Source organism: Mustela lutreola, chromosome 2, assembly GCF_030435805.1.
Source record: "Mustela lutreola isolate mMusLut2 chromosome 2, mMusLut2.pri, whole genome shotgun sequence".
In the NCBI taxonomy this organism is placed as follows: Eukaryota; Metazoa; Chordata; class Mammalia; order Carnivora; family Mustelidae; genus Mustela; species Mustela lutreola.
In genome coordinates, this window is record NC_081291.1 from 215,815,179 (window position 1) to 215,827,187 (window position 12,009).

General features: G+C 42.5%; 1 long non-coding RNA gene across 1 annotated transcript in view; it reads right to left on the reverse strand.

Annotated features, from left to right (window-relative positions):
• The window catches only part of LOC131825348 (uncharacterized), a 57,752-nt gene extending 51,845 nt beyond the window's left edge, over positions 1-5,907 (reverse strand). The window contains exon 1 of the long non-coding RNA XR_009351220.1: positions 5,783-5,907. This is a non-coding gene — a long non-coding RNA (uncharacterized LOC131825348). The remainder of the gene's footprint in view (positions 1-5,782) is intronic.
• Positions 5,908-12,009: the final 6,102 nt, after the last annotated feature.

The following is a 12,009-nucleotide window of genomic DNA, read 5'->3' on the forward strand; positions in this document are numbered from 1 at the left end:
GTATTCATCCTTGCTGATGCAGGTATAATACTCCTGTATATATGGATCATATCTTCTTCTTCTTCTTCTTCTTCTTCTTCTTCTTTTTAATAGATCATATCTTCTTAATCCATTCATCCATTGAAGGGTGTCTTGGTTCTTTCCACAGTTTGGCAACTTTGGCCATTGCTGCTATGAACCTTTCACTACATCAGTATCTTTGGGGTAAATGCCCAGTAGTGTGATTGCAGGGTCATAGGGTAGCTCTATTTTTAATTTCTTAAGGAATCTCCACACTGTTTTCCAAAGTGGCTGCACCAACTTGCATTCCCACCAGCAGTGGAAGAGGGTTCCTCTTTCTCCACATCCTCTCCAACACATGTTGCTTACTGTCTTGTTGATTTTGGCCATTGTAACTGATGTAAGGTGGTATCTCAATGTGATTTTGACTTGAATCTCCCTGATGGCTAGTGATTATGAACATTTTTTTCATGTGCCTGTTAGCCATTTGTATGTCTTCTTTGGAGAAGTGTCTGTTCATGTCTTCTGCCCATTTTTTGACAAGATTATCTGTTTTTGTGTGTTGAGTATGATGTAGATCCCAAGTTATACCCTCTTTGCTGTATGCTATCATGCATTTGTGTGCTATTTATGAGAACCAAAACTTTTGCTCTCCCAAGGTTAGTGGCCAATGGGGATTTCATGGCCCTCTGCTGTTCTGTAAGCCACCACTGCATTTCCATCTAGGCATTAATTCCAGCAGAATGCTTCAGTCTTCAATGCTCAATGCTTAACTAATCTCAAGTTCTCTTAACTAAGTCAGATTTACTGCTTTCTCATCTGGACATCAGAGATGGAAAAGCTCAAATCCCACCCTAGAGTCAAAGACATAACTTAACTTAACTTAAGGCATCCATGGTCATTCCAGTTTATAGCAGCCCAATGGGAGACCTCACCACCTAGCAAACTTGGTGGACACCACTGAACTGTGCCCCTGGATGTCCATGGGAAGGAAGGACCATTTTATTTCAGTGTCACTTAACATTATCTTCTAAAAATGTTTCTAATCTGGGGTGCCTTGGTGGCTCAGTCAATTAAGCATCTGTTTTCAGCTTAGGGCATGATCCCCAGTTCCTAGAATTGAGACCCATGTGGGGCTCCCTGCTCAGCGGGGAATCTGCCTTTCCCTCTCCTTCTTCCCCTCCTCCTCCCCAGTCACTCTCTCGGGAGAGTGCTCTCTCTCAAATGAATAAATAAAATCTTTTTTAAAAAAATACTTATAATCTAATGTATCAAGTGTTAAAAGTTGAAATGTTAGATACTCAAAACTCTACAGAGAATTTATCATGACATTGTATTTAGTTCCGTTTTCATGAGGTCAACAGGATTCAGAAGGAAATGTAAGTAAGTGACAGAAATGTAAGTGTAAATGACAGAAAAAGTATAAAAAGAATCAAAATTGAAAGCAGGAATAGAAAGTGACAAGAGAAAGGACCTGAGTCCAGTGGCTCCACTCCCACCTGTCCAGGTGAGCACCAAAGGAGAGATGGCCTGGGACGTTCCAGCCTGGTCAAGGTGCATCTCAGAATTTTCCCTGGAGCCCAGAGCTGCATGAGCAGAAAGTCTTGCCACATGAATCCTTTGCTGGGGACATTTTCACACACTCTTCCCTCACTTTGAATAGAATCATATATCTTTCATTCCATCAGAATTAAGGTTTTCCTGGCCATTTCTCTCCACCCATGCTGCACCTGCCCAGGTGTGCCTTTCTCTATCCCACTTCCATCTTGTCCAGCTGTGTTCCAGCATGGTCCCTGCCCGTTACTCTGCAGATCTCATTCTCACTATGTCATGTCTCCAACCCTACATCTTCTCTCTAGTAAATGTTTCTCTACTCCTCTTCTTGATGAGTGTCATTTCAGTAAAGGTCACCTTTCCCATGGTCACCCTGCTGTGTCTTTTCACTCCTCCTCCTGAGTTCCTTTCAAACACTCCTCATTTTCGCATTGGAGAATCAGGATAGTGCAGTGGTTATTGATTCTATAATTTAATTACAGTATAACCTTGAGTAAATCACTATGCCTCCACTACTTCATCTGTAACATGAGGGTAAAATCAGTTCTCATCTCATTAGGTTGTTGTGGGAACTAAATGACAAAATCTGTGTGAAATGCTCAGTGCAGCTCCTGGTGAGCAGAAATCACTGAGGTAGAATTGGGTATCATCCATAGGTAAGTCCTGAATCCCTGCCTTTCCTCACCCTTTCCCCTATTTCCAGGCTCCAGAACATTCTCTTGCACACTATTCATTTATACTGACTTTTACTCAGAAACCTTTTCCAGAAACTTGTCTTACCATTAAAATATGCCTGGTTTGTGATCCATTCTTGGGGAACCTACAGTATCGTTAACTTGTTAATGTGAAGAGAGCATCATGATCTGAGGTGCCATCAGATTAGGTTCATGTGAGCACCTCTGCTGTCACTATAGCTGAGCCATTCCCACTACACAGGGTGGGGGATGAGGGACAGTGCGGGTACTCTGCAGCACTTCACAAGCCATGCCTCTTTGGGGGTAAAAGTCCACCTTTGAGTCACCAGTGTCTGTGAGGATCTGTGCTGATGACACCAGTGCATTTGCCTTGCCTCCCTAAAATGACTTTAAATTTAAGGGCAGGTAGCCTGGCTAAACCAAATGTTGTCACTTCCATGCAGATGATACAATAATTCACCACTGTCGTTGTCATTGTCGTCGTCGTCATCATCATCACCTCAGTGTTTTGTTCTGTTCGGGCTGCTATAACAAAAGTGTCATGTGTCCGGTGACATAAACGACATTTGTTTCTCACAATTCTGGGGCCTGGCAAGTTCAAGATCAAGGTGCTGGCAGATTCAGTGTCTGGTGAATTTCACAGACGGTGGTCTTCTTGCTGTGTCCCCACATGCTGGGAAGGAAGAGTCTCTCTGGGGCCTCCTTTATAAGGGTACCAACGCCACTCATGAGCTCCACCCCAAGACCTGATCACTCCCCAAAGGCCCCATGTCCAAATACCATCACATTGGGGATTAGGTTCCCATGTATGAATTTGAGGGGGACATACAAACTTTCAGCTTATGACATTCAGAGACAAAAGGTGCCCACATTTATCACAGCCAGATGATTCCCATGGAAATTCAAAACATTTAAGTTGAAACACAGCGTGTTTTCTGTGTGGAACACAGAAAAATGTACTGTAGCCTTCACAGTGCCCCAGAAAGCCTAATTTGTCAAGTTGTTCTTGCTCATTTCTGGTGTTATGATGTCATGAAGTAAGAAACTCCAAAACCACTTGATGACGAGTAATAATTCCTTTCATTATTTGTAGGGACATTAACATTATTCAGTGTCCTATCTAGGTCTTTAACCTATGAAAGGACATTAACACTGGCCAGTTGGCCACTGCTTTCATGGCCTAGCCTTGGGTGTTTCATCAATGAAAAATATCGACCTGTCAACAGGCATGATTTCTGAGCTTATTTGACTCAGAGGGACAGTTAGATCCCCCCAGTGAATCCTGAAATGACAGTTTGGTTGTGTTTAAGCCCCCAGAAGGAGCTTTGATTCATCACACCATGTTGTCACTGTGATGTTTCCATATTTACAGAGCAGCACCATGGGCCAACAGCATTCTAATCTAGAGGTAGCAGCCCCAATTATAATCGGTTCATTCCCCACCTACGTGTCAGGGTCTCTGCCAGGTCCATTTAAAGAATGACTCAGGTAAACTGACTTATGGCTTTTAAAAAAGGAAAGGAACTAAAAGAGAAATTTATACTAAACCTTGGGCTGACACTGAAACAGACTGGTGTCTCCCTTAGGACATAGCACCTGCCCTGGGCCATTCTCTTAGGAAGAGATCCACCCGGAGATCAGAACACAGCAGCCAACCCTCCACAGCTCTCTAGGGTTGCTCATGTTCATCATAGCTGCAGGAGGAGAAATGCAGACAGGAAGAACACATTTGACTCAGACACCGTCCCAGATGCTGTGCCCTCAAGAGCATTAACTCACCTGAAGGCCCCCCAATTACATGAAATTATCTTCCCCATTAAATTCCAGCCACTGCTATTAAATATCATTAGGGCTAAATCGGTTCTCTGATCACATCCTGAAGGAGTAGATTTCCCAAATAAGCACCTCCCAATTAAGAGAGGACTCCTGTATCATAAAGCCTGCATGATACTCCCTCAATAGTCATTTCATTACCATAGCTGCAAAGTCTCCACCAGACGGAGCACAAAGTGTTTGCAATGCAATGGAATGAATTCAGCAAACAGGCAGAGACAGAGTTATGGGTCTAGGAAGTAAACTCTTCAACAGGCACAACCACAGGGTCGTTCCCACTGTTCCAAATCCTCTTTGCGGTAGATAACATTTAGTCCTGAGGCATCCTTCACCTGGCACTTTCTGATTCCATGCCAAGCATAAACTCAGCTCCTGGACTCCTCACCAGCCTTGAGGCTCGACACACATCTTAAATTGTTCTCTTCAAGCTGGGTACTCCATGGGTTCCTTTGACTAATTTCTACACATAAACAGAGTTTGGACACTTTCCTGTATTTATAGCACTTAGCACAGTGTCTTGCATATGGGAAGCATTCGATACATTTTAGGAGTAATTAAATCATGAAGCTGACTCTGAGAGCTTAAACCTACAGATTTAAGAAATGTAAGATTTAAGTCCCTTTCTGGAGCGGCGTTAACACCAAGATGATCCTTGAAGTGCCAAAAAGTAAAATGAACTTTTTGGCACACATGCAGAAGTGTTGTTATGAAATAGCTTATGATCATGAAGACTTAGACTTACACGAGTCTAATAATATCTCCCTAAACAGAATTACTTGTAAAAGCCTAATATAATACAACTGGGTTATAACTCCTGGATATTCCATGGGCAAATCATACTCCAGTTTCTCTAACAGCTCCGATTATTTTCCTTTCGAGCCTGTGTCTCCTCTGAACTCTGGTCTCTGTTGACTGAGTCATCATTTACCCCGAGTCCCAACACTAGAAACCTTAATTCCTATCATTTCTTCACCCGTTGCCTTCCTCATGCTTCCTGCTTCCCCTTGTCTTCCATTCCATCTGGCCCCACAAATGAACACATTGATCAGTAGTTGCTTCCATGTCCATATCAAGAACTCCCTTCAAGTCCATCTGGTCTTTTTTTTTTTTTTTTAAATATTTTATTTATTTATTTATTTATTTGAGACAAAGGGAGAGTGAGCCAGAAGGAGGGGGAGAAAGAATCTGAAGCAGATTCCATGCTGAGTATAGAGCCCGACACAGGGATTCAATCTCAAGACCTTGAGAGCATGACCTGAACTGAAACCAAGAGTCAGATGTTTATTAGACTGAGACACCCAGGTTCCTCTCCATCTGGTCTTTTCTATCCCCACCACCACTGCCTCAGTTTGGAATGAGATCATCTTTCATCCAGAGGATGCCCAACAATCCTGCTTGCCTCTGTCTTTCCCATAACCAAGGCATTCTTCCCTCTACAGCTAGGATAATCTTCATCAATTAAAACAAAGCTAAAACAGCCTGATTGCATTACTCCCCTGAGCTTTAAGAAAGAAAAAAAAAAATCCAAAACCTGCAAAATAAAAATACACACTCCTTAATGCGTCATTGAACTCTTTACAGTCCTACCCAGACAAGGTCTGAGGTGTCTAAATCCTGCCAAATGACATGGAAGCACATTCTCTCCACAAGGCACCCCAATCCCCCCAATCCTATTTTAGGAAGCTCTGTCTCCCCATCACCTGTGCAGTGAGCAGATGCCTTTCTCACATCTTCTTTTAATTCCAGCAGGAAACCGTTTGCAGAGATGTGTTATAACATGATGTGCCATTTCTCTTATTTATGCGTGTTTTAAATGGGACTTTTGTTACTTTGTGTGGCTTTTTTCCTGATTGCTCATTCTTAAGCAATTGGAGAACTCTCCAGACCTGACCTTTGATGGCAGACAGGGTGTGCATGTTACTCTTGGCCCCATTCCTGCTTACTTGCCTAGTTGTGTACTGGGCAAGTTCCCTTCGGATATGTAGCAAGAGCTCAGGATTGCTGTACACAGCTCCTGGCCCAACCCCCCATCCGTCAGGTTTTCTTGTCTTCTCTTTGTTTAAATTAGATGTCTTAAGGTAGAATTTACATCCATTATACACATTTTAAATATAAAGTTTGATGCATACGCTCATGAAGCCCACACTCTTACTAAAATATACGTTTCTACAGTCCCAGAAACTTCCCTGCTGCCTCTTTGCATTCAGTCCTTCCACCCTGCAACCCAGGCAAACACTGATCCATTTTGCGATGGAGTTTTGCTTCTTCTAGAACATTCTATGAATGAAGTCATATGGAATGACACCTTTTGTATCTGACTTCCTGCACTCAATATAATGTTCTTTAAATTCACGCATGCCATTGTGTGGGCTGGCCGTTCATTCTTTTTGTTACAGAGCAGTATTTCAATGTATGGAGATACCACATTGTTTATCCATTCAGCTGTGGGTAGATACTGGGATGTTTCCAGTTTGAAGGGACTAAGAAATACATATTTTCTAAACAGAGGGAAAAATAGATAATGGGTTTATCCTACTTTTAATTCAAATGAAAATTCGAGAATTTTTACTTGACTTATTGCTTTTATTTTGTATCTCTATTCTGAAAAATCTGATTTCAGATTTTACCAACATTATTGTTGGTAATTACCAACATTATTTCTTTATCCTAAAATATATCTACATGTATATCTATATAATTTAATTAACAACACCAATATTATTACTAAAAATAAAACTGTACAATGCCGTTAAAAACTGTTTAAATACTCACTCCTCAGAGTGTATCCCCTCCATGGAAAGTATTTACAGTTCAAATTTCTGTGCTGTCATATGAAGCCGTTCTTTCCTATGTGATTTTCTTTTTTCATCCACTTGACATAGAATCAGAATTTTTTGTTTCACTGTGCCTCAAGTTCCTAAATTCCATTTTATTTGTGCTGTGTAATATTTAGTTACCTAAAATGCTCACTTGGTTCCAAAGTCAGATCTATCAAACAAGACCTATTCAGAAAGATCTAGTGTCCATCCTTGCCTCTTTTTTCTATCTTATTCTATTGGTTCTTTCAAAAAATTTAAGTATGTTTGAACCTCTGTTGGCATTTCTCCTCCTTTCCTATACAAAGTACTAGCTGTGCTCGTCCTCATCCTAATACTATATTCAGAAGTAGTCTATCTTCCTAGTTTCCTTGTATAGCTGCCTCGTTGGTAGATGCACTACAGTGTATACAACCAGCCAACCCACTGATGAGCATCTGGGTTGTTTCTTTTGCTGCTTACAAACCATGCTTTAGTGACGAGTCCAGTGCAAACAGCCCCTCCCATCTTGCCAGTATGTTTGCAGTTGCTTTCTTGATAGAGTGTTGCTGCTTCAAAGGGCACATCCACAAGTCCTCTTTCTAGATATTGCCAGATGCTCCTCTATGAGTGCTGTGTTGCATTCCCTCCAGCCTCGTACAAAGTGGGACTTTCCTTCGCTGCCTCCCCAGCAGGATTTTGTTGTCAAACTTTTTGATGTTGATCACTCCCACGGTTGGAAAATGGTATCTTGGTATAGTTTGAATTTGCCTTTTAGCCAGTTGTCCTTTTAATTTGGAACCAAAGCATTTTCTTCCCTTGATGTCTCTACCCACATCTACAGTCGTTTCCTGATTACCTAGAAAGCCCGACCTCCCTTTGATGGTGGTCATCTCCACCCCCTCCAGACTTCTTCACTCCCTCTGGTGAAATTTCACTATGCTACTCAAGTTCTCTCTCCCTTCTACAGCAACCAAGGTTGTTATCCTGGAATGACAGCACCCTGGGAGGGAAACTGTAAAGGACCACAGATACAGCTCTTGGCAACTCTTTCCAGAAATGTGTTTTTTGATCATTGTGGATGTCACGACTTTCACACTGCATCTTTGATTTTCCCTTCCTCATTCAGAATATGCCTCTAGAATGGACTCCCCTAGCATGGATACTAGTGTCTAGAACACATTATCCTAATCAACAATCCTAATCAACACTTCTGCCTTGGCCCTAATCAACAATCCTAATCAACACTTCTGCCTTGGCCCCAGGCCAGTACTCTTTGAAGGATGTGAGAAGAGGCTCATCGGTCTGTGTCAGGTATGTTCACAAGGACATCTCACAGTTACATTCTGCTTTCAGCCATAGACTCAGATCTGGAGGTGAGGAGGGGAGCATATGTATACTAACAACAAGCCACTGTAAAATGCAGCCACAACTGAGTATCATGGTAGCAATATAAGAAAAAGCCATCATGGATGAGAATTTTGCCAAAGCATTGCAGTGAAATAAAACATCCACGTCTCCTGCCATCTCTTTCTGGGAAACTCTGTCCACATGGCATGGATCTCCTCAGGAAGACCGAGTCCTGGAAATTCAGGGAGCTCTCCAGGCACTGACAGGAATTGATCGGGCTGATTAAACCTCCAAGGACCTTCCCACAATCCCTCCAAGAGGCCGGCACCTTTGTTCACGCTCTGTCTCACACTGTCCTCCGGAGAGGTTTGGGCTCTGGGGCCAAAGCCCTCACCCTTTCCACAAACAGGCTTTGTAATATTTTAGTGTAATTGCACCAAGCAAGTTGGGAAATAGAATAGCAGCCCACACCCAGTGGTCTACTTAAAATGTCAGCAAGAAAGGCAAAAATTCACTCCCAGGGTGGCAAAGAGCCATTCCAGTGCTCAGAGCCTGGGCGCAGACATCTTCTAAGAACCAAACAGAAACATCTACAGAGTGCAGCGGGGACAATGCAGACTGTTCAATCAAAATAGACACACCAGTTTCAGGATCTTGAGGGCTCTAGCCCCATGGGTGTTTTGGTTGGGAAGAGTAAAAACAGCAGAGGAGGGAACAAGGTCTACATTTAGACCCAGATTACCATGCAGAGAAATGCAGTCATAAAAACTCAGAATCAGACAGCGGGTTGGCAGCAAACGGCTTTTTTCCCATTAAGTAGTTTGTGGGTGGAGGCAGATCTCCAAATATTTTGTGGCAGTGCCACTGAGCAAAGAATGGTTTGTACCTCGATTAGTTAATACCAACCATGGCACATTCTCCACCCTCCTTCCATGGAGAAATACTTTCACTGAAATGAGTTTTGGGTGGATGAGCTGAGGCCTCTTCTTGGTAGAATTGTTTTGTGTGATGAGCTGAACTGAAAGGTACCCACAGACATGGTAATAGTAAGCAGCAATGTTCTCATTTAGTTGAGGTTTGGCACAAGCCAGCAGGACATTTATGATCCCTGCAGCCATCACCAAACCCCAAAGGCTGTTATCAATACCAACAATTTGCCTTAACTAGGACATTCCGATAGTGGCTTTTCCTAGTGGTGAAGTGGTAACCTCTGTGGTCAGCTCTATTTGGTGTTACAAGTTCTACAAGATAAACACCAGAGGAGCCAGTTAAAATTCCAGCTATGTGGGCCAATGATACATGTGCCAAAGGATCCTACTGTCGTCAGTGTGGGCAGTTAAGAACTACATCACCTTGTAATGAGCTTAGTGACCTCAAACCTTTTACAGGTAACGATTGGGGACCGAATGTGGCCTGACATTAATGTAGACAGACTGTAAAACTTAATATGCAACTTACTTGGGGATCTTGTTAAAATGCAAATTCTGATGCAGCAGGTCTGGAGTGGGACCTGCGAGTCTTCATTTCTAGCAAGTTCTCAGGGTATGCCGATATGCTAGGATACAGCTGGTCCATTGGTACCAAAAATATTAATGAAGAGTTCAAGGATGTTAATAATTGTTCTCTATTCAAAGTGGTCAAGGAAACTGTATTCCAAAATTATAACCATTGCTCAAAAGAAATAGTCTTTAACATTGGTTTTTAGAGTGGCTTTAGAGACAATTTTATAACTCTAAAATCAGTTCTAGTATTCTGAAGTTAACCTTGGCTTTTGACTCAGGGTAATAATGCCCTGTTGGCTCATTCAATTCATCCACCAGTCTTGGCACCAAAAGAATCACAAATCCTTAACATGGGTCCCTGAGTCTACAGGCAAGTGAACAGTTTCCAAAACTGCATGGAGCAAAGAAAGCCCTTCTGAAGGGGCCTACAATATTTGAAAACTAAGATCAGATTTGTTGATTAAAAATTAGCCTGTGTCATTAGCTCTTCTATGTAAAACAATAATAACAATAACTATAATAATAACGCTAGTACTTAGATGTATGAAAATTCACTTAGCCATGGACACTAAGCATGTCCCAGTGCACTCACAGGGCAGAAGTCCCATTGTGTCTGGGCAGCATCTGGGAACTTTGGGGTGCAAGGTCAATGGAACCCCAGTGAAATAAAAATAATAATGGTTTACAATGAGTGCTCAAGGTATATGTATATGTTATGTGGGATTTACTATGTGTCTGGCATAGTAGTAAGAGCTGTTTTACATATATGAACTCATGTGACCTTCACAAGAACTCTGTGAGAGACTTATCCCCACATTGCCATTGAGGGAACTGAGGTATGGAATAATGGAGAAGAGGATGGGTCCAACCAGCTACTGAGCTACCAGAGCCCATACTGTCTCTTCATTACCTTATCCTCCTGTGTCTTGATGCTGTCAGCACTATGACTTGGTGTGTTTGGCACAGAAGGGTGGAAGCCAATGCCCACCATGACTTCCATAAGACATGATATCTCCAGCTTCCATGTCCTCCCTCCGCAGCTGTCTGAGCATGGCAGTCATGTCACTGTAGTGAATGGAGCCTGCCTGGCCTTGGCCATACTGAAGTCCAGAAGGGAGTGCTGAGTTACAATAAAAAAGAGATTCTGGTACATTTGGGTTGACACTATTCCAGAGCTCCTGTGTGGCTCAGTCAGTTGGGTGTCTGTCTTTGGCTCTGTCACGATCCCAAGGTCCTGGATCTAGTCCCATGCCATGCTCTCTACTCAGCAGTGAGTCTGCTTGTCTCTCTGCCTCTCCCCCTGCCCTCTGACTTGTGCTCTCTCTCAAATGAATAAATAAAATCTAAAAAAAAAAAAAAACAGAAAAACAAAAACAAAAACAAAAAACCCTTGCGTTAAGTGTCACATCACGTAACATTTTTTTTTAAGGATTTATTTATTTTTTTGACAGGCAGAGATCACAAGTAGGCAGAGAGGCAGGCAGAGAGAGAGGGAGAAGCAGGCTCCCCACTGAGCAGAGAGCCCGATGCGGGGCTTGATCCCAGAACCCTGGGATCATGACCTAAGCCGAAGGCAGAGGCTTAACCCACTGAGCTGCTCAGGCACCCCTCACGTAACATTTTTATTTGTGTGTCAACAAAGGGTTGCTTCATACCATACTTTAAAAAACATTATGATACCTCTAACTGGAAAGGACTACAGACTACAGAATACAGAATATTAGGACCAGTTACAGAGAAAGAAGCTTTAGCAGCTTCCTTCGTTAAGTGATATGATCCATCCTAGCACTGCTAAGAGAAGCCAGGAGCTCTGACAATAATAGTTATGAAAAACTTCAGATAGTTCTCGTAAAGCAGATACTCAGCTTGGCACCCTGGACATGGCTGCCAGTCAGGTATCCACATGTTTTGTTTTATGAAGGGAACAATGGGCTTAATATTGTCAGAGATTTCTTTTTTTTTTTTTTAAGATTTTATTTATTTATTTGACAGAGAGAAATCACAAGTAGATGGAGAGGCAGGCAGAGAGAGAGAGGGAGGGAAGCAGGCTCCCTGCCGAGCAGAGAGCCCCATGTGGGACTCGATCCCAGGACCCTGAGATCATGACCTGAGCCGAAGGCAGCGGCTTAACCCACTGAGCCACCCAGGCGCCCCATTGTCAGAGATTTCTTTTGGAAGCAAAGAAGATGTCTGATAGGCATGAATCATTTTATACTGAATATGGCCCTGATGTGCAAGGGGAACATTTCACGGTGAGTTTTCTATAGCAATCAAAAAAAT